Here is a 23,265-nt window from a genome sequence, read left to right on the forward strand (position 1 = left end):
TTCTCGGAATGACCTGAAACTTCACGGAACAACTTTTCGGAAATAATTAAAAATCCTTGCAAAAGATGAAGACCAGGGCCCCCACCACCTGTCCACGAGGGTGGGGGCCGCGCCTGCCCCCCTAGGGCGCGCCCCCTACCTCGTGGGCCCCATGGAGCTCCTCCAACCTCAACTCCAACTCTATATATTTGGTTTCGGGGAGAAAAAAATCAGAGAGAAGAAATCATCGCGTTTTACAATACGGAGCCGCCGCCAAGCCCTAAATCCTCTCGGGAGGGCTGATCTAGAGTCCGCTCGGGGCTCCGGAGAGGGGAATTCGTCGCCATCGTCAACATCAACCATCCTCCATCACCAATTTCATGATGCTCACCGCCGTGCATGAGTAATTCCATCATAGGCTTGTTAGACGGTGATGGTTTGGATGAGATCTATCATGTAATCAAGTTAGTTTTGTTAGGGTTTGATCCCTAGTATCCACTATATTCTGAGATTGATGTTACTATGACTTTGCTATGCTTAATGCTTGTCACTAGGGCCCGAGTGCCATGATTTCAGATCTAAACCCATTATGTTTTCATCAATACATGAGAGTTCTTGATCCTATCTTGCAAGTCTATAGTCACCTATTATGTGTTATGATCCGTTAACCCCGAAGTGACAATAATCGGGATACTTACCGGTGATGACCATAGTTTGAGGAGTTCATGTATTCACTATGTGCTAATGCTTTGTTCCGGTACTCTATTAAAAGGAGGCCTTAATATCCCTTAGTTTCCGCTAGGACCCCGCTGCCACGGGAGGGTAGGACAAAAGATGTCATGCAAGTTCTTTTCCATAAGCACGCATGACTATATTCGGAATACATGCCTACATTACATCGATGAATTGGAGCTAGTTCTGTGTCACCCTAGGTTATGACTGTTACATGATGAACCGCATCTGGCATAATTCTCCATCACTGATCCGTTGCCTATGAGCTTTCCATATATTGTGCTTCGCTTATTTACTTTTGGGAGATTTACATTTTCCCCCTAACTTTGTCCCGACCTCATCTTTACCCCTAAATAAAAATAGTGCTCAACTTTGCCCCTCTCCCGTTAAGTGTGCTTATAGAAATGCCCTTCCATACATTTTCCGTCCAGTCAAAGGCCTTTGACCGTGAAGTGTGCGTATAGAAAAATCTAACGGTCAAAGGCCTTTGACTGGATGGAAAATGTATGGAAGGGAATTTCTATAAGCGCACCTAACGGAGGAGGGGCAAAGTTGAGCATTGTTTTTATTTAGGGGTAAATATGAGGTCGGGACAAAGTTAGGGGGGAAAATGGAATTGGCCCTTTACTTTTCCATTGCTATTGCTATCATCACTATGAAATACCAAAAACATTACTTTTGCTACTGTTACCTTTTGCTACCGTTACCACTACTATCATATTACTTTGCTACTAAACACTTTGCTGCATATATTAAGTTTCCAGGTGTGGTTGAATTGACAACTCAGCTGCTAATACTTGAGAATATTCTTTGGCTCCCCTTGTGTCGAATTAATAAATTTGGGTTGAATACTCTACCCTCGAAAACTGTTGCGATCCCCTATACTTGTGGGTTATCAGCTTAGTCAACGGGTCTTCTACATTTAGATCTGTATGTATTTTGCAAATTTCTATGTCTCCATCCTTGACCTTTTCATGAATGGAGTTGAAGCATCTCTTGATGTGTTTAGTCTTCTTGTGAAACCCGCATTCCTTCGCCAAGGCAATTGCTCCAGTGTTGTCACAAAAGATTTTCATTGGACCTGATGCACTAAGTATTACACCCAGATCAGATATGAACTCCTTCATCCAGACTCCTTCATGAGCTACTTCTGAAGCAGCTATGCACTCCGCTTCACACGTAGATCCCACCATGATGCTCTGCTTGGAACTGCACCAACATACATAGCTCCACCATTCAATATAAACACGTATACGACTTGTGACTTAGAGTCATCCGGATCAGTGTCGAAGCTAGCATTGACGTAACCATTTACAACGAGCTCTTCGTCACCTCCATAAACGAGAAACATACCCTTTTTCCTTTTCAAGTAATTCAGGATGTTCTTGACTGATAACCCACAAGTATAGGGGATCACAATAGTTTTCGAGGGTTGTCAGGGATATACTCCGCGGTATATGACCCGACCGGATGTATGACCCGGCCGGACTTTGCGACTCACTGATGACCCGCCCTGGCTTGGCGACTCACTAAGTGACCCACCCGAATCTCTCCACTCACTGATGACCCGGCCAAGCCAGGTGACTCATTAGTGACCCGGTCGGCGGGTCAGAGGAGCGACAAGACCCGGTGGCCCAACAGGCGGTTCATGGAAGGCCGGCTCGTGTTATGGTGGGCCGACTTAAGAGGAAATCATAAGGAGTATTCCCTTACAAAGGAAGAAATACTAGGACTCCATTTGTAATAGAGTAATCCTAATCCAACTAGAACTAGTCATGTAAGCCACCCCTTCAACTTATATAAGGAGGGGCAGGGCACCCCAAGAGGGACAAGTTTCATAAGTTTTATAAAGTTTTCACAAGTTAGGTTTAGGCAGACAAGTCAATAGCTCTCGATTTAGAGCACCCTTGTAATCATGTTAATCATCATCAATATCAATGAAGCAGTGCGTAGGCTTTTACCTCCACCATGAGGGGCCGAACCTGGGTAAAACCTCGCGTCTCTCGTCCCACTCAACCCCTCTCAAGCTACCACATAGACGCATTGGCCTCACGACTAAGTCTTTTTTCATATGTACATCTGTCGTGACAATTCCACAACAGTTGGCACCCACCATGGGACCGCGCACGATGGTGTTGAGTTCTTGGAGGGAGCTCTTCAGGGATTGAGAAGCTCGCATTTGGCTAGATGAAGAAGAACCGGCATGAGACAATCACACAAGATTTACTTTGGATCGGGGTGTACAAGATTTGAGTTGAAGGAAAATTAGGATTGCATGATGCGCGCCACTATGACCGGACGATCCATCAAAACCAGATCAATTTCTACGGTGTCGTCGAGATGGACAGAAGTTTTCCACTGCAATACCTCTTGCACGGACGCCGAGTCATTTCAAGAAAGATCCTCGTTTTTTGAAAGGAAACTATGCGTGGAGTAAATCGCATCCAGGGCCGCTAACGTGAACAAAAGCAATCAAATACTGAAGCTGATCGTGATTGGCGACAAAAAGGACCAAAGTAACAGCCCTCGATTTGGATTACACGGGGTTAAAAAACACGATGAAAGTGGATAAGGCCAGGACTTCTCTGCCTCCCTCCATCTTCGACTTGGAGCCACCGCCATCGGATGCGCTTCCGACTACTACTCGGCCGTGGCCCCGCCATGCCGGCGCTTCTTGATACGTCTCCAACATATCCATAATTTTTGATTGTTCCATGCTATATTATATCCTGTTTTGGACATTATTGGGCTTTATTATACACTTTTATATTATTTTAGGGACTAACCTATTAACCGGAGGCCCAACCCAGAATAGCTGTTTTTTTTTTGCCTATTTTAGGGTTTCACAGAAAAAGAATATCAAACGGAGTCCAAACGGAATGAAACCTTCGGGAACGTGATTTTTGGAATGAACATGATCCAGAGGACTTGGACCCTATGTCAAGCAATCAACCAGGAAGGCATGAGGTAGGGGGTGTGCCTACCCCGCAGGCGCGCCCTCCACCCTCGTGGGGCCCATGTTGCTCCACCGACGTAATCCTTCCTCCTATATATACCTACGTACCCCCAAACTACCAGATACGGAGCCAAAACCCTAATTCCACCACCGTAACATTCTGTATCCACGAGATCCCATCTTGGGGCCTTTTCCGGAGCTCCGCCAGAAGGGGTATCGATCATGGAGGGCTTCTACATCAACACCATAGCCTCTTCGATGAAGTGTGAGTAGTTTACTTCAGACCTACGGGTCTATAGTTATTAGCTAGATGGCTTCTTCTCTCTTTTTGGATCTCAATACAAAGTTCTCCCCCTCTCTTGTGGAGATCTATTCGATGTAATCTTCTTTTGCGATGAGTTTGTTGAGACCGATGAATTGTGGGTTTATGATCAACTTTATCTATGAACAATATTTGAATATTCTGAATTCTTTTATGTATGATTGGTTATCTTTGCAAGTCTCTTCGAATTATCAGTTTGGTTTGGCCTACTAGATTGATATTTCTTGCAATGGGAGAAGTGCTTAGCTTTGGGTTCAATCTTGCGGTGTCCTTTCCCAGTGACAGTAGGGGCAGCAAGGCACGTATTGTATTGTTGCCATCGAGGATAACAAGATGGGGTTTATATCATATTGCATGAGTTTATCGCTCTACATCATGTCATCTTGCTTAAAGCGTTACTCTGTTCTCTTGAACTTAATACTCTAGATGCATGCTGGATAGCGGTCGATGTGTGGAGTAATAGTAGTAGATGCAGGCAGGAGTCGGTGTACTTGTCTCGAATGTGATGCCTATATACATGATCATACCTAGATATTCTCATAACTATGCTCAATTCTGCCAATTGCTCAACAGTAATTTGTTCACCCACCGCAATACTTATGCTCTCGAGAGATGCCTCTAGTGAAACCTATGGCCCCCGGGTCTATTTTCCATCATATTGATCTTCCAATACTTAGTTATTTCCTTTGCCATTTATTTTACTTGCATCTTTATTTCTCTTTATCATAAAAATACCAAAAATATTATCTTATCATATATATCAGATCTGAAGGGATTGACAACCCCTTTATCGCGTTGGTTGCGAGGAGTTTATTTGTTTGTGTAGGTGCGAGGGACTCGTGCGTGGCCTCCTACTGGATTGATACCTTGGTTCTAAAAAACTGAGGGAAATACTTACGCTGCTCTACCGCATCACCCTTTCCTCTTGAAGGGAAAACCAACGCAGTGCTCAAGAGGTAGCAAGAAGGATTTCTGGCGCCGTTGCCGGGGAGTCTACGCAAAAGTCAACATACCAAGTACCCATCACAAACCCTTACCTCCCCATTACATTATTTGCTATTTGCCTCTCGTTTTCCTCTCCCCCACTTCACCCTTGCTGTTTTATTCACCCTCTCTCTCTCTCTCTCTCTCTCTCTCTCCGTCCTCCCTCTCTTTCTCTATTCGCCTCTTTTTTTGGTCGTTTCTTGTTTGCTTGTGTGTCGGATTGCTTGCTTGTCACGATGGGTCTATCTAGATTTGGTGATCTTCACCTTAAAAGGTTAGAAGAGATCGAAAGCAACGTCAGGAGTTTTATGGTCTTACAATTTGAGCATAATAATTTCTTTAGAAATGAGCATAAAGAACAAAAAAGCTTTATGGGTTATATGAATAAAGAGCTCGATGATATGTCTAAAGAATTTGATGGTTTGAAATCTCAGATTGCTCATCTTGAGAAGTTAATAGCTGAAGTTTCGGATGAGCAAGCCACCTTAGTTAATAAGATGGCTGCTAAACCGGAATTTTTTTGGAAGATAAAGATAAAGATCGAAAAGTTATTGATGTGTCCCCTATTAAATTTTTGTTTTGTAATATGAATCTTGATAATGATGGGACTGAATATGATCCACCTTTACCTAGGAGGCGTTCCAAAAATTCGGAGTCTTTAGATATTGATGCTAAAATTGTTAAAAGTGGGATTGAAGAAGTCAAAACTTTAAATATTAATGAACCCACTATTTTGGATTTCAAGGAATTTAATTATGATAATTGCTCTTTGATAGATTGCATTTCCTTGTTGCAATCCATGCTAAATTCTCCTCATGCTTAGAGTCAAAATAAAGCCTTTACCAAACATATTGTTGATGCTTTGATGCAATCTTATGAAGAAAAACTTGAGTTGGAAGTTTCTATCCCTAGAAAACTTTATGATGAGTGGGAACCTACTATTAAAATTAAGATTAAAGATCATGAATGCTATTCTTTCTGTGATTTGGGTGCTAGTGTTTCCACGATTCCAAAGACTTTGTGTGATTTGCTAGGTTTCCGTGATTTTGATGATTGGTCTTTAAACTTGCACCTTGCGAATTCCACTATTAAGAAACCTATGGGAAGAATTAATTATGTTCTTATTGTTGTAAATAGGAATTATGTGCCCGTGGATTTTATTGTTCTTGACATAGATTGCAATCCTTCATGTCCTATTATTCTTTGTAGACCTTTCCTTAGAATGATTGATGCAATTATTGATATGAAGGAAGGGAATATTAGATTCCAATTTCTGTTAAGGAAAGGCATAGAACACTTCCCTAGAAAGAAAATTAAATTACCTTTTGAATCTATTACGAGAGCCACTTATGGATTGCCTTCCAAAGATGGCAATACCTAGATCTATCTTCGATTTTATGCCTAGCTAGGGGCGTTAAATGATAACGCTTGTTGGGAGAGGCAACCCAATTTTATTTTTATTCCTTGATTTTTGCTCCTGTTTAGTAATACATAATTTATCTAGCATCTTTTTTGTTTGTGTTTTTTGTGTTTAATTAGTGTTTGTGCCAAGTAGAACCGTTGGGAATACTTGGGGAAAGTCTTTTTAATCTTGCTGTAAAAAACAGAAACTTTAGCGCTCACGAGAACTGCTGAAATTTTTATTTGGAAAGTTATATTTAGTTAATTCTTTTTGCAGATAATTAATAGATAAATTCCTCACGTCCAGAAATTTATTTTATAATTTTTGGGGTTCCAGATCTTGCGTTAGCTACAGATTACTACATACTGTTCTTTTTTTGACAGATTCTGTTTTTCGTGTGTTATTTGCTTATTTTGATGAATCTATGGCTAGTAAAATAGTTTATAAACCATAGAGAAGTTGGAATACAGTAGGTTTAACACCAATATAAATAAAGAGTGAGTTCATTAAAGTACCTTTAAGTGGTGTTTAGTTTTCTTTCGCTAACGGAGCTCACGAGATTTTCTACTTTAAGTTTTGTGTTGTGAAGTTTTCAAGTTTTGGGTAAAGATTTGATGGATTATGGAATAAGGAGTGGCAAGAGCCTAAGCTTGGGGATGCCCATGGAACCCCCAAGATAATCTAAGGACACCTAAAAGCCAAAGCTTGGGGATGCCCCGGAAGGCATCCCGTCTTTCGTCTACTTCTATCGGTAAGTTTACTTGGAGCTATATTTTTTACTTACCACATGATATGTGTTTTGCTTGGAGTGTCTTGTATTATTTGAATCTTTATTTGTTAGTTTTCCACAATCATCATTGCTGCACACACCTTTTTTAGAGAGACACTCATGATTCAGAAATTTTTAGAATACTCTATGTCCTTCACTTATATCTTTTGAGTTATATAGTTTTTGCTCTAGTACTTCACTTATATCTTTTAGAGCACGATAGTGGATTTGTTTTATAGAAACTTTTGTTCTCTCATGCTTCACTTAGATTATTTTGAGAGTCCTACAAAACAGCATGGTAATTTGCTTTAATTATGTTAGACATTCAAGATTAATAATAAAATTTTCTTATGAGTGTGTTGAATACTATGAGAAGTTTGAAACTTGATAATTGTTTTGAGATATGGAGATGGTGATATTAGAGTCGTGCTAGTTGAGTAGTTGTGAGTTTGAGAAATGCTTGTGTTGAAGTTTGTGATTCCCGTAGCATGCACGTATGGTGAACCGTTATGTTAAGAAGTCGGAGCATGATGTATTTATTGATTGTCCTCCTTATGAGTGGCGGTCGGGGACGAGCGATGGTCTTTTCCTACCAATCTATCCCCTAGGAGCACGCGCGTAGTACTTTGCTTCGATAACTAATAGATTTTTGCAATAAGTATGTGAGTTCTTTACGACTAATGTTGAGTCCATGGATTATACGCACTCTTACCCTTCCACCATTGCTAGCCTCTCTAATACCGCACACCTTTCGCCGGTATCATACACCCACCATATACCTTCCTCAAAACAGCCACCATACCTACCTATCATGGCATTTCCATAGCCATTCCGAGATATATTGCCATGCAACTTTCCACCGTTCCGTTTACTATGACACGCTCCATCATTGTCATATTGCTTCGCATGATCATGTAGTTGACATTTTAGTTGTGGCAAAGCAACTGTTCATAATTCTTTCATATAAGTCACTCATGCATCATTGCTATCCTGGTACACCGCCGAAGGCATTCATATAGAGTCATACTTTGTTCTAGTATCGAGTTGTAATCATTGAGTTGTAAATAAATAGAAGTGTGATGATCATCATTCATAGAGTATTGTCCCCAAAAAAGAGAAAGGCCAAATAAAAAAGGCCCCCAAAAAATAATAAATAAATAAAAAGGGGCAATACTACTATCCTTTTTTCCACACTTGTGCTTCAAAGTAGCACCATGATCTTCATGATAGAGAGTCTCCTATGTTATCACTTTCATATAGTAGTGGGAATTTTTCATTATAGAACTTGGCTTGTATATTCCAACGATGGGCTTCCTCAAAATGCCCTAGGTCTTTGTGAGCAAGCAAGTTGGCACACCCACTCAGTTTATTTTTGTTGAGCTTTCATATACTTATAGCTCTAGTGCTTCCCTTGCATGGCAATCCCTACTCACTCACATTGATATCTATTGATGGGCATCTCCATAGCCCGTTGATACGCCTAGTTGATGTGAGACTATCTTCTCCATTTTTGTCTTCTCCACAACCACCATTCTATTCCACCTGTAGTGCTATGTCCATGGCTCATGCTCATGTATTGCGTGAAGATTGAAAAAGTTTGAGAACACCAAAAGTATGAAACAATTGCTTGGCTTGTCATCGGGGTTGTGCATGATTTGAATACTTTATGTGGTGAAGATGGAGCATAGCCAGACTATATGATTTTGTAGGGATAACTTTCTTTGGCCATGTTATTTTGAAGAGACATAATTGCTTAGTTAGTATGCTTGAAGTATTATTATTTCTATGTCAATATTAAACTTTTGTCTTGAATCTTTCGGATCTGAATATTCATACCACAATTAAGAGAATTACATTGAAATTATGCCAAGTAGCATTCCACATTAAAAATTCTGTTTTTATCATTTACCTACTCGAGGACGAGCAGGAATTAAGCTTGGGGGTGCTTGATACGTCTCCAACGTATCTATAATTTTTGATTGTTCCATGCTATATTATATCCTATTTTGGACATTATTGGGCTTTATTATACACTTCTATATTCTTTTTGGGACTAACCTATTAACCGGAGGCCCTGCCCAGAATTGTTGTTTTTTTTGCCTATTTTAGGGTTTTGCAGAAAAAGAATATCAAACGGAGTCCAAACGGAATGAAACCTTCGGGAACATGATTTTTGTAACGAACATGATCCAGAGGACTTGGACCCTACGTCAAGCAATCAACCAGGAGGGCATGAGGTAGGGGGGTGGGCCTACCCCCTAGGCGCGCCCTCCACCCTCGTGGGGCCCATGTTGCTCCACTGACGTACTCCTTCCTCCTATATATACCTACGTACCCCCAAACTACCAGATACGGAGCCAAAACCTTAATTGCACCGCCGTAACTTTCTGTATCCATGAGATCCCATCTTGGGGCCTTTTCCGGAGCTTCGCCGGAGGGGTATCGATCACGGAGGGCTTCTACATCAACACCATAGTCTCTCCGATGAAGTGTGAGTAGTTTACTTCAGACCTACGGGTCCATAGTTATTAGCTAGATGGCTTCTTCTCTCTTTTTGGATCTCAATACAAAGTTCTCCCCCTCTCTTGTGGAGATCTATTCAATGTAATCTTCTTTTCCGGTGAGTTTGTTGAGACCGATGAATTGTGGGTTTATGATCAAGTTTATCTATGAACATGTAACATCCCAAATTTTCAATTTGCAATGTTATACATAGATCATTCATGCATATCATATTTTGTTGCATTTCATTTTGCGATCCTCGAAATCCTAAGCAACTCAAGGACCCTCAGAGAGAGTTGGGGATTTCCCTGTTTTCATATTTTGGTTTTACCAAATATCGAAATGAGGATTTTTGGTTTTAATTATTTTTCTCTCCGAAAATATTTCATATTAAAATATATGAGAGGAGACAATATGACTTCTCCAAAATAAATGAAATATTGGAGGAAAAAGATTAAAATCAAATATTTGATTTTATCCGGAGTTTATTGCTATTTTATTTGAATTAGAAAAATTGCACGTTTTTCAAAGTTGCATTTTAGGGCCAAGAAAATGTTCATCTTGTTCTAAATATTTTATTTAGACGGCGAAAATTTGTTTTGGTTTTTTAGATTTTTATTTTATTTTCTAGGATTTATTTTTGTCCGGCAAAATTATATCTTTTAAAAAGAGACCTCCCGCCGGACCGCACTGGGCCGAGGCCCAGCCGGCCCAGCCGTGCCGCCTCCCCGCACCGGCTCGGGAGAGGAGTCACGAGAGGCTCCGCCGCCGCCGTGTCCGACCCGGACACGCGCCGCCCGCCCCCTTCCCCAAGCCGCCATACCCGCCCCCTCCCTTATAAGCCGCCGCACCCCCCTAGAGCCCCGAGCCACCCCCCTCCCGCCGCCTCGCCGCCGCTGCCGCTTGCCCACACTGCCGCCGCTGCCGCTTGCCCGTGCTAGCCCGCACCACTCGCTGGAGCCGCCCCACCGCACCGGAACCTCGTCGGAGGTATAGCGCCGTTCGTTTTTTTAAAACCCGGTTCAGTTTTTTGTTAGAAACCCTATTTTTTTTGATAGATCGGTTCGCCGGTTTTACGCGGTTTAGTTACTTTGCGGACGTTCATCCATACGTTCGTTTTAACGAACAGAGTTCACTCGTTAGCCGCAGACAATGAACGCTCGTTCGTTAGCCTGTTCGTCAGTTTTCTTTTTCCCGGATTTTTCGCGATTATTTTCAATCGCGATTTCTGATCTGATTTTCGATTTAGTTTATCTTTTCGCTCGTTTGTCGGAATCAGGCGATTCAAGCGCCTAGATCTTCGTCTTGAAACCCTCTTTCCATTTAACCAACTTGAACAAGTTTTTGCAACAGTAAAATTTGACCTTAGTCCAGATTAGTAAACGGATCTTGTTTCTTTCGCAGTTTGAGTTTTGTTGCTCCGTTTGATTTGATTCTTTTCGCAAACCGGAGTTCTTAAGTTGAACTTTCTGGTTAGATCTTCTTATTTGAGATTTACCCATGTTTATTTGCTTGATTGCTTATGTATGCTATTGTTTGTTTGCGATAGAACACCCGGAGTGCGAAGTGTGCTACTACGAGTCCCTAGGTTTTATGGATCATCAGCAAGGCAAGTAACACTTTGATCATACCCCTTTATCACCCAGTTTTTATGCATTAGTTCCAATCCTCAAACATTGCATGGTTAGGTTGTGATTAACATGTGGGTTGGGAAGTAGTTGATGAGGTAGAACCTATTACCCTGTTATATTCAAACCCTTGGGAGTTACTTCTACGTATTGCTTTTATTGCTATGCTATGCTCGTAGACGTGGTTTGGGTGAGTGAAATCCATGACAGATGTGAGATTGTAATTAATGGTTCAACTTAAGGTGGCAACTTGAATACACATCTGGGTGGATTATTTGTTGGGCACCTGGGGAATCCAGTGTTGTCCTAGGACATCCCGGAGTACCCGTGAGATAATCCTATGGTCCGCCACCCAGGCTCAAAGGGAAGTGAGATATTTTCATGCTAGAAACTTCCGTGTGCAGCCACAAGCTATTATGGGCTCTAGCATAGTTGAGTAAGTTGCGTGAAGCTCCCGAAGAGGTGGATCCGCAGGTAGAGGGATGTAGGTTGGTATGGTCTACCCGGAGTAAGGGGTTAATGCTTCTGAAAGAATGTGTCGCAGTCATCCATTTCTCAAACACCATGTAGTGCGAGAAATCCAACAGAGGAGATCGGGTCTTGTGGGGAAAAGTGCGCAAACCTCTGCAGAGTGTATAAACTAATCATGGTTAGCTGTGTCCCCGGTTATGGACATCTTGAGTATCTAGTACTTGGAGTATCATAAGTATCTCATCACTCTAAAATAACATTGTTGGGTTGTTAATTACTTTAGTTGGGATTGAGTTGGAGGAACCTTCTCAATGATGTTTCAACTACCATGATAGTTAAATAAAATCTATTCCTTTGTTGTAGGGAAATTTGGCTTTTCGCAAAAACTGTAACCATAGAGCTTTCCACCAGCCCAATATGCATGTAGTGATTGTATTATTCTATTCTTGCTCTATTGTGTTACTTTGCCAGCATATTCCATGTGCTGACCGTTTTTGGGCTGCAATGTATTATGTTGCAGACTTTTCAGATGAGGATTAAGGTTCGTTAGGTCGTTGCCGTGCAGCTCAGCTATGTTGTTGGAGTTGATGGACTCACTTTATCTTCCAAGCCTTCTGCTGTTATCGTATTAGATGGCCTTAAGCCATATTTATTGTAATAAGTTCTCTTTTGATACATTCGATGTAATAAGTGTGTGATTGCTACTCTGTTATAAATCCTCGAGTACTGTGTGTGTCAGCATTACCGATCCAGGGATGACACTAAAGCACAGAGACTTGACCGTTTGAGGTCGGGTCGCTACAAGATGGTATCAGAGCACACGCTGAGTGTAGGACACGACCGCTAAGCTAAAGCCCTAGATCACTATTCTCTTCTCATTTATGACTCCTCTCCATTTTCTACTCTTTAGAATGGCGGACGCAAGAAACAAGTTTGCACAACCAGATGAAGAAGCACCTTTTGGACGACACTTGAAGGAAGTCACTAGGTACCTGAACATTGGAATACCAAGCTTCATCGGGACTTACAATGCCACTTTACCAGAAGAGGATCGATGGATGATTCAAGTTCAAGTTCCAAGAAGGACATTCACGCCAGTCACTAATTAAACCCATAGAGTTTTCCTTCGACGCACCAACCTGGAGTCTAGGAAAGAGTATGGTAGCTCACATCACCATGGGATGCATTGGAGAAGTTTATCACAAGGAGCTTAAGGATACTATCTATCAGATTTGTGGGTGCCGAGACGAGTAATGGGAGATGGTCAGCACCAGGAAGGATAGATCAATTGCAGCTTTCATCCAGGAGTTAAACCAACATATTCGTCGCCAGGAGAACCAGATGTGCGCAGGAATGATAGATCTGAAGAAGGCAATGACTAGGATCACGGAACTGGAGGAAGAACTTAAGGCTACTCGTGAAGATTATGAGGAGGAAATCATCGTACTAGTGGAGAAGAATGATGATCTGGAAAGGAAGCTAGGAGTATTCCTGGGAGACCCCGCACCAGGAGGAGAAGACGAAGAACCCAAGGAGATTCGCCCGGAGGACTACATTATCATCGACGACACCGACTCGGACCCTGACAATAGCGATGATGACTATGAAGACGAAGCTGGAGCAGACATCATGGAGTCTTCAACCGAAGAATATTTTTAGTAGACCACCACATCAGTAGTAGTATTCCACCATGTAAATAGTATAGTCCGAGCACTTTTTTAACGACAGTTAGATCGAATGCATGCCGTTGTTTGATTGATCGAGTGAAATGATTGTGTTTGTCTCATGTGCATATGGGTAGTGTTTTCTCATTAGACCTCATTCTATTCTATTCTCTCCCATCTAAACCCATCAGATGCCTCCGAGACATGACCCCGGATTTACCTTCCCCCGGAGCCCACTCAGTTGATCCAGCAGCAGAATACCCTGATGCAGTTGCTAGTTCAGAACCAAGGCAACAATAACAACAACAACAATCCACTGCCACCACCACCAGTTGATAGCTTAGCCCGTTTTCTGAGGTTGCAGCCACTGGTGTTGTCCAGTAGCACCGAGCCCATAGTAGCAGACGATTGGCTTGACATGATTGGAAGGGAGTTAACCACTGCAGGATGTACAAATGCTGAGAAGGTGCATTTTGCCGCACATCAGTTGGATGGACCAGCAACCTCATGGTGGGAGAATTACACTATCACCTACCTTATAGCCACGGTTACATGTGATCAGTTTCAGCAAGCTTTCCATACAACTCATGTCTCAACTGGAGCTATGAGTATGAAGAAGCGTGAGTTCCGCAACTGTAACACCCCAGATGTAATTTACCTAATATGTACTCCAACTCTTGCCGTTTCCGGCGCTAAGTTATTTTATTTCCTCGGGTTCGGGTTTTTGTCTCCATGCGTTGTTGTCGTTGTCATGCATCTCATATCATGTCATCATGTGCATTGCATTTGCATATGTGGTCGTCTCATGCATCCGAGCATTTTCCCTGTTGTCCGTTTTGAATTCCGGCGCTCCTATCTCCTCCGGTGGTCCTTTCTACCTTCTTTTCGTGTGTGGGGGTTAAACATTTCCGGATTGGACCAATACTTGCCAAGCGGTCTTGGTTTAATACCGATAGACCGCCTGTCAAGTTTCGTGCCATTTGGACTTCGTTTGATACTCCGACGGTTAACCAAGGGACCGAGAAGGCCTCGTGTGTGTTGCAGCCCAACACCCTTCCATTTGGCCCAAAACCCACCAAAACCCTCTCCATCATCTAGACCTTTCGATCACGATCGCGTGGCCAAAAACCGCACCTCATTTGAACTCTCCTAGCTCCCTCTATGCCTATATAAAGAACCCCCTCCGAAATTCACGGGTGAAACCCTAACCCTCTTCCTCTCCTCGCGACCGGACAAAAACTGCACCGACGACGTGTCCGCCCGCGCTGCCCGCCAATCGCTGTCCGCCATGTGTCCCAGCCGATGCCCCACTTCGCCGCGAACCGCGCCGGCCCGTGAAGCCCGCCGCGGGCCCTCCCGGCCCGCGCCCCCGAACCACGCGCCCCGCCGCTCGGCGACTCGCTGCGCCGCCCCGCTCTCCCCGCCGCCTCGCCGGGACCGCCCGACGCCGTCGCGCCTCTTGCTGCCCGGCGGCGCCGCCGCCATCGCCGGCCACCGCGGCGCCATCGTCGCCTCGCCGCCACCGCGGCCGGAATCGCCGCAGGGGACGCCGCCCCCGCCGTCCGGCCTCCCCTCGTCTCCGGCAACCCCCTCGCCGGACCACCTCGACTCCGGCCGGCCCCTCCTCTCCGGCGAGTTTGTCGTCATCTACAGTGTTCTCCAGCGACCGCCTCGGGAAGCGTGCAGATCTGGATCTGAGGAGATCCACTCGGTTGACTTTTGCCCCAAACCCTAGATATTTTGCGTTTTTCATCATACCGTAACTCCGCATCCGTAACTCCGTTTTGGGCGCGTTACATATCAAAATGTTCATCTCAGAGATTACATCATTTAATATCATTGTATCATTTTCATTTGAGCTCATCTTGATGCCCGAAATGCTGTTGGAAGAGAGCTATTTGAGATAATTGTCAGATCTGCTGCACCAAATAGCTTTTTGTCATTTTTGCCATGTTTAATGTGTGCATGATATGCTCCTGAGCTCTACATGTGTTTTGTCATATGCCATGCCATCTTTACAGAGGTGCTTACCATGTATTTTTGTGACATGTGTGGTGACTAGCAAAAGCTTGCAAAGTAGTGCATTCGTTAATGCTGATTTTAGGGACTTAGAATTTCTCTAAGTCCTTGATCTGTTTTTATCAATATGCCATATGTTCATGTTGTTTCCTAGTGATCCGTGCCTCGTTTGAGGATGATCAGTAAGGATGATTTGTTAATGTCGTGGTGCTATATCCATCCATGTCTTTTTTTGCAATTATGGAGCAACCTAGCTTGAGTCAATCGAGCTCTACTTTTGCTATTTCGTGATTCCTGGCAGATTCTCTACTTGTTAGCGATTTTGCCGAGGATGTTGTTGTTGTTCCGTGCATGATATGTTGTTTTTCTTGCCATGTCTAGCTTCTATGATATGTATTCTTGTTGGGTGTATGATTAGTTGGTCATGCCTTGCTCCGTAGTGAATGCATCGAGCTCGTAAACATGCCTACTCGCTAACAGATTTGCATGTTCCAGTTTTCTCCAAGTCTGTGATGTGATTATGTTTTTGCCATGTTCACATGCTTGCAATTGTATTTTCTGATCCCTTTTGGCTCACGGTCACTGAGGGACTTTTGTTAAGCTCTTTGAGTAGCTTCATGTCTTGGCTTGCTTTGCCATATTAAGTTCCTGTAGCATATAGTTTTCATGCTCCAAAGTGTGCTACCTGATCTGAAATTCCAGACTAGTGTTAATTTCACTAAGTCTGAAACCTGTTATCATTTGCATTTTTGACATGCTTGTTTGAACCTGTTAATGGATGAATGGGCCGTAGCTCAGTGTTCATCTTTTGTCAAGCATTATGAGTGGATCCCTGCCATGTATTTTCTTGCCATGTTTGAGTGTTGTAGCATAATTATCGTGATGCTTTTAGATGGCTACTTGCTGTTTATCGCAGACCGGTGTCATATTTGTTTTGCTTGCCATTTCTAAACCGTGCATCCGATTCCGGTGTTCTTTATATCGATTTCAACCGAAATCACCTCACCTTTCCAGTGGCATTCTTGGATTTCCAAGATGAGGCCAGGTTCAATCATTCCTTGTCAAATCTTGCATATGCATCACATATCGCATCCCGCATAGCATACCATGTTTGCATCATGTTGTTTGAGCTTTGCACGTGGTTGATTGTGTTTCTTTTGCTTGTTTGTCTTGTTTGGGTAGAGCCGGGAGACGAGTTCGCTAACGAGGAGCCCATTGAGTTTGCTTACGAGGACCATGTCAACTCTGACAACTTTGCAGGCAAGATGATCATACCCTCGAAATCACTTCTATCTTTGCTTGCTAGATGCTCGCTCTTTTGCTATGCCTATGCTACGATGCCTACCACTTGCTTATCATGCCTCCCAAATTGCCATGTCAAACCTCTAACCCACCATGTCCTAGCAAACCGTTGATTGGCTATGTTACCGCTTTGCTCAGCCCCTCTTATAGCGTTGCTAGTTGCAGGTGAAGATTGGAGATCGTTCCTTGTTGGAACATTGTTTATTGTTGGGATATCATTATATTATATTGTTATCTTAATGCATCTATATACTTGGTAAAGGGTGGAAGGCTCGGCCTTTTGCCTAGTGTTTTGTTCCACTCTTGCCACCCTAGTTTCCATCATATCGGTGTTATGTTCCCGGATTTTGCGTTCCTTACGCGGTTGGGTGATAATGGGAACCCCTTGACAGTTCGCCTTGAATAAAACTCCTCCAGCAATGCCCAACCTTGGTTTTACCATTTTCCACCTAGCCTCTTTTTCCCTTGGGTTTCCGGAGCCCAAGGGTCATCTTATTTAAACCCCCCTGGGCCAGTGCTCCTCTGAGTGTTAGTCCGACTGAGCTGCCTGCGGGGCCACCTCGGGGAAACTTGAGGTTTGGTTTTACTCGTAGCTAGTCTCATTTGAGTGTGCCCTGAGAACGAGATATGTGCAGCTCCTATTGGGATTTGTCGGCACATTTGGGCGGTGTTGCTGGACTTGTTTTATCTTTGTCGAAGTTGTCTTGTAGAACCGGGATGCCGAGTCTGATCGGAATGTCTCGGGAGAAGGTTTATCCTTCGTTGACCGTGAGAGCTTGTGATGGGCTAAGTTGGGACTCCCCTGCAGGGATTTGAACTTTCGAAAGTCGTGCCCGCGGTTATGGGCAGATGGGAATTTGTTAATGTCCGGTTGTAGATAACTTGAACCTTAACTTAATTAAATGAATCAACTACGTGTGTAACCGTGATGGTCTCTTCTCGGCGGAGTCCGGGAAGTGAACACGGAGTTGGAGTTATATCTGCCGTAGGTTGTTCTTTTGTTCTTCGTTCGTGCTTTGCCTTCTCTTCTCACTCTCTTTTGCGAACAGGTTAGCCACCATATATGCTAGTCGCTTGCTGCAGCTCCACATATTACCTTGTCTTACCTATAAGCTTAAATAGTCTTGATCGCGAGGGTGCGAGATTGCTGAGTCCCCGTGGCTCACAGATTACTTCCAAACCAGATGCAGGGCCTGATGACTCCGTTCCAGATGATGCGCTTGAGCTCAAGTGGGAGTTCGACGAAGACTCACGCCGTTACTATGTGTCTTTCCCTGATGATCAGTAGTGGTGCCTAGTTGGGGATATCGGGACCGTGTCGCATGTTGGGGTTGATCTTTTATTTTGGTACCGTAGTCGGACCATGAGTGTATTGGATGATTGTAATGCTATTTATGTACTGTGTCTGACGTGGCGAGTGTAAGCCAACTATGTACCTTTCCCCTTATTATCTATTTACATGGGTTTTTGTGAAGATTACCTTACTTGTGACATTGCTTTCAATGCGGTTATGCCTCTAAGTCATGCTTCGACACGTACGAGATATAGCCGCATCGAGGGCATTACAAGTTGGTAATCAGAGCCTTCCCTGACCTTGGGAGCCCCACTGCTTGATCAAATTAGCTGACGAGTTGAGTCTAGAAAAATGTTTTGAGTCATTTAGGAATTATATATCGGAGAGTTTAGGAATTCTTTTTTACTCCCCAGTCCCTTCATCGCTCTGGTAAGGCATCCTGACGTAGAGTTTTGACTCTTCTCTTCTGAAATTTCACTAATATTTTTTTAGGATCACGCGTGTATCTTGGAATCGTTCCGATCGATTTGTGATGAGAACATTGTTCTTGGTGCCTCCTGTCATTTAGGGGTTGTGGCAGTGTCCCGGGGAGTTGAGCTCCGAGGTGTTATCGTCACAATTTTATCGTTGCAGTTCTCGAATACCTGAGTTTAGTTCACCAACATCGAAAATCTCTTTTATGCAGTTGTTGGTGAGATAACCTCGACGCCACCCAGTACTGGGGCGGGAGTTCGGGAGTATTGCCATAACTTGTATAACGGATGCTTTTCGAAGGTTGAGGTAGACGATTTCCGAAGTTTTTCTCGGTTATGTGTTGAAGGACGGATACAACTGGATGTAGGATTTGCTAGATTTGGGTGGGATATTATGCTTCCCCTGTATCCCCAACACCTGATTGCATAATCGGAAAGGTTCAGGAGTTTCATAGGTGGGAATTCTTGTAGATCTAGTTCTTCTTCCACGGATATTTGGTTTGAGATTGGGTGATCCTTACCGAGTATTCGTTCTTGTTCCGTACCTTGTTGATTTTATTCCTCTACCTAAATTCTAAGTGGCTTCTCAATTTATGGATATGTGACCATTTCAATTGGAATGCATTCGTTCATTTCGTTCGGATGCGAAGACTATATGTTGCAATTTCTACCCGTTTGGTTCATCTTCAATATTATGTGCTAATGGATGTCAACCTGTTCAGGATGGCTCCTCCAACGCGCACGACTCCGAATCCTGATCCGCCACCACCACCTCCACCTCCGGAGGCATGGCAAGCTGTGATGGCCGCTACCAATGCAAACACGCAGCTGATCATGCAACTTCTTCAAGAGCGCAACCAAGCGAACCAAGGCAACCAGGGCAACAATCAGAATCACTTTTCTACACTCAACTAGTTCCTTGCTAACCAGCCAAAGACTTTCAGCAATTGTGTTGAGGCAACTGACGCTGATGATTAGCTCATGGACTTATGCAAGCATTTCGAGTGCAGTAACGTCAGGCATGAGGACTTTGTCAAGTACGCTTCCTTCCAACTCAAAGACCAAGCTGCAGAATGGTTTCAGTAGTACAAAGATTCCAGAGGAGGCCGTGAGATTACCTGGGATGAATTCCGTCAAGACTTCAAAGCTCATCATATTCCTCAGAGCGTGGTTGAAAGCGTGAGGAATTCCGCAACCTGAAGCAAGGCTCTATGTCTGTCTACGATTACAACAAGATGTTTCAGAAGCTCGCCCGCTTTGCTAAGCAGGATGTCCCTGACGAGAGGAGCATGATATACCAGTTCAGGGGTGGTCTCAGAGAAGAAATCCAGCTAGCTCTTGTCCTCTTTGAGCCCAGGAGGTACGATGAGTTTTACAACATGGCATTGAAGCAAGAGGCTGCTCAATTGAAGTGTGATGCTTCCAAGAAGCGAGTCAGAGATGCTACTCCTTCTTCCTCTACTCAAGTGGCTAAGCAGCAGAAGTATTGGCTTCCTCCTCCTCCGTTCCGTCAGCCGTATCAACAGAAGAGCAAAGGTGGTAGTGGATCTTTCCACCCACCCAACCCTGGCTTTCAGAACAAGACTTCGTCTCAAGCTCCAAGATCGAGTGCTCCGTATCACCGTCCGCTTTCAGAGGTCACGTGCAACAAGTGCCAACAGAAGGGTCACTATGCCAACAAATACTTCAATCAGAGGCGTCTCCCTCCTCCTCCTCCTGTGAGATCGGCAAGTACAGCTGTGGTCAAGCATAACCCCAAGCACACCAAGGTCAACTTGCTGAATGCAGCTCAGGCAGAGGACTCGTCAGATGTCATCATGGGTAACCTTCCTGTTAACGATATTCTAGCTAAAGTACTTTTTGACTCTGGTGCATCGCATTCCTTCATGTCATTCCCATTTGCATCGGAGAACAATTTTAGTACTAAGGATTTACCTAGAGCTTTGCAAGTTGTCTCGCCGGCTAATCGTCTGAGTTCTAGTATGATGGTTCCGGATATTTCTATCATGATGGGTGATTTCAAGTTTCTGGCTTCTCCAATTGTCCTTGGTAACTCGGATATTGATCTTATTCTTGGAATGGACTGACTTTCTAAGCACAAGGCTCAGCTTGATTGTGCAGCCAGGCAGATTCAATTGACTCATTCGTTTGAGGATGTAATTGTCTTTGCCCCTCGGGATAATACCATCCGTCTGTTTTCTCTCAATGAGAAGGGTGAACTGGATGCCATCCCTCAAATTCCAGTCGTTTGCAAATATCAAGACGTCTTTCCAGAAGAGCTTCCAGGAATGCCTCTGCACCGGCCAGTTGAATTCATCATCGATCTTGAGCCTGGCACGGAACTGGTTTGCAAACGTCCTTACAAGCTCGGACCTGAAGAGTTGAAGGAGCTGAAGAAGCAACTCGATATTCAAGAGCGAATGAGTCTTATCCGACCTAGTTCTTCTCTGTGGGGTTGTGGAGTTCTTTTTGTGAAGAAGAAGGATGGAACAATCCGACTTTGTGTTGACTACCGTCCATTGAACAAGAAGACTATCAAGAACAAGTACCCACTTCCCAACATCAATGAGCTGTTCGAACAACTCAAAGGTGCCCAAGTATTCTCCAAGCTTGATCTCCGTATGGGCTATCACCAGATTCGAGTCCGTGAGCAAGATATTCCCAAGATGGCTTTCAGAACAAGCTATGGTTCATATGAATACACTGTCATGTCTTTTGGCCTCGTCAACGCTCCTCCGACTTTCTCTCGCATGATGAACTTCATCTTCAACGCCTACACAAATGACTTCGTTTTGGTCTATCTCGATGACATTCTGGTCTTTTCGAAGAACAAGGAAGATCATGCCAAGCACTTGCGTTTGGTGCTCGATAAGCTCAGGGAACATCAGTTCTACGCCAAGTTCTCAAAGTGCGAGTTTTGGCTCGATGAGGTTCTCTATCTTGGGCATATCATCTCTGCCAAGGGCATTGCGGTGAATCCTGAGAAGGTGTCTGCAATTGTGAATTGGGAACCACCTCAGAACGTGAAGCAACTCCGTAGCTTCCTTGGTCTCGCAAGCTACTGTCGAAGGTTCGTTGAGAACTTTTCAAAGATCGCGAAGCCTCTTTCAAACCTTCTCCAGAAGCACGTCAAGTACGTTTGGTCTCCGGAATGTGACATCGCTTTCAACACTTTGAAAGAGAAATTGGTCACTGCTCCAGTTCTGACTCCTCCTGATGAATCCAAACCGTTCGAGGTCTTCTGCGATGCCTCTCTTCAAGGTCTTGGTGCAGTGTTGATGCAAGAGAAGAAAGTTGTGGCTTATACCTCTCGCCAGTTGAAGCCCAACGAGAAGAACTACCCCACTCATGACCTCGAGTTGGCGGCAGTTGTGCATGCTCTTTTGACTTGGAGACATCTCTTATTGGGAAGAAAAGTGGACATCTTCACTGACCACAAGAGTCTCAAGTACATCTTCACTCAGCCTAATCTCAACCTCAGGCAGACTCGTTGGGTCGAAATGATTCAAGAGTATAATCCGAGTATCGAGTATACTCCAGGCAATGCCAATGTGATCGCTGACGCTTTGAGCGGGAAGGCTTACTGCAACAGTCTGATTCTCAAGCCTTACCAACCCAAGCTTTGTGAAGCTTTCCGCAAACTCAATCTGCAAGTTGTTCCTCAAGGTTTCCTCGCCAACCTTCAAGTCTCTCCTACTTTGGAAGACCAGATTCGCGAGGCTCAACTTCTTGATGCTATGGTGAAGAAGGTTAAGATTGGGATTGCCAAGAGTCAACCCAAGTACAAGTGCTATCGCCTTGATGACAAGGATACTCTCTTCTTCGAGGATCGTATTGTTGTGCCCCAGGGTGACCTTCGTAAAGTTATCATGAATGAGGTGCACAATTCACTCCTCTCCATCCACCATGGGAGTACGAAGATGTATCATGACCTCAAGCAGGCTTATTGGTGGACTCGAATGAAGCGCGAGATTGCTCAGTTCGTGAATGAGTGTGATGTCTGCAGAAGAGTGAAGGCAGAACACCAACGCCCAGCTGGTCTCCCCCAACCTCTTGCCATTCCAGAATGGAAGTTTGACCACATTGAGATGGACTTCGTGACTGGGTTTCCGAAGTCCAAGCGTGGCAATGATGCTATATTTGTTGTCATCGACAAACTCACTAAAGTGGCTCACTTTCTGCCTATCAAAGAGTCTATCACTGCAGCTCAATTGGCGGAGCTGTATACCTCTGGGATTGTCTCTCTACACGGTATTCCACAGTTGATCTCTTCAGACCGTGGCAGCATATTTACCTCCAATTTTGGGGATTCTTTTCAGAAGGCCATGGGCACCAACATCCGCTTCAGCACAGCTTTCCATCCTCAAACTAGCGGTCAAGTCGAGCGTGTCAATCAGATTCTTGAAGATATGCTCAGGGCTTGCGTTATCTCCTTCGGTATGAAGTGGGAAGATTGTCTTCCATATGCCGAATTCTCCTACAACAACAGTTTTCAAGCAAGTTCGGGCAAGGCCCCATTCGAAATTCTGTATGGCAGGAAGTGCCGTACTCCTCTTAACTGGTCAGAAACCGGTGAACGTCAACTTCTTGGAAATGACTTGATCACAGAGGCAGAGGAAATGTGCAAAGTCATTCGTGATAACCTCGAAGCAGCGCAATCGTGCCAGAAGAGCTACTATGATAGTAAGCACCGTGATTTGGCTTTCGAGATCGGAGATCATGTTTACCTCCGCGTCTCTCCAATGAAAGGTACTCGTCGCTTCGGTAT

Source organism: Triticum aestivum, chromosome 1A, assembly GCF_018294505.1.
Source record: "Triticum aestivum cultivar Chinese Spring chromosome 1A, IWGSC CS RefSeq v2.1, whole genome shotgun sequence".
Classification (NCBI taxonomy): Eukaryota; Viridiplantae; Streptophyta; class Magnoliopsida; order Poales; family Poaceae; genus Triticum; species Triticum aestivum.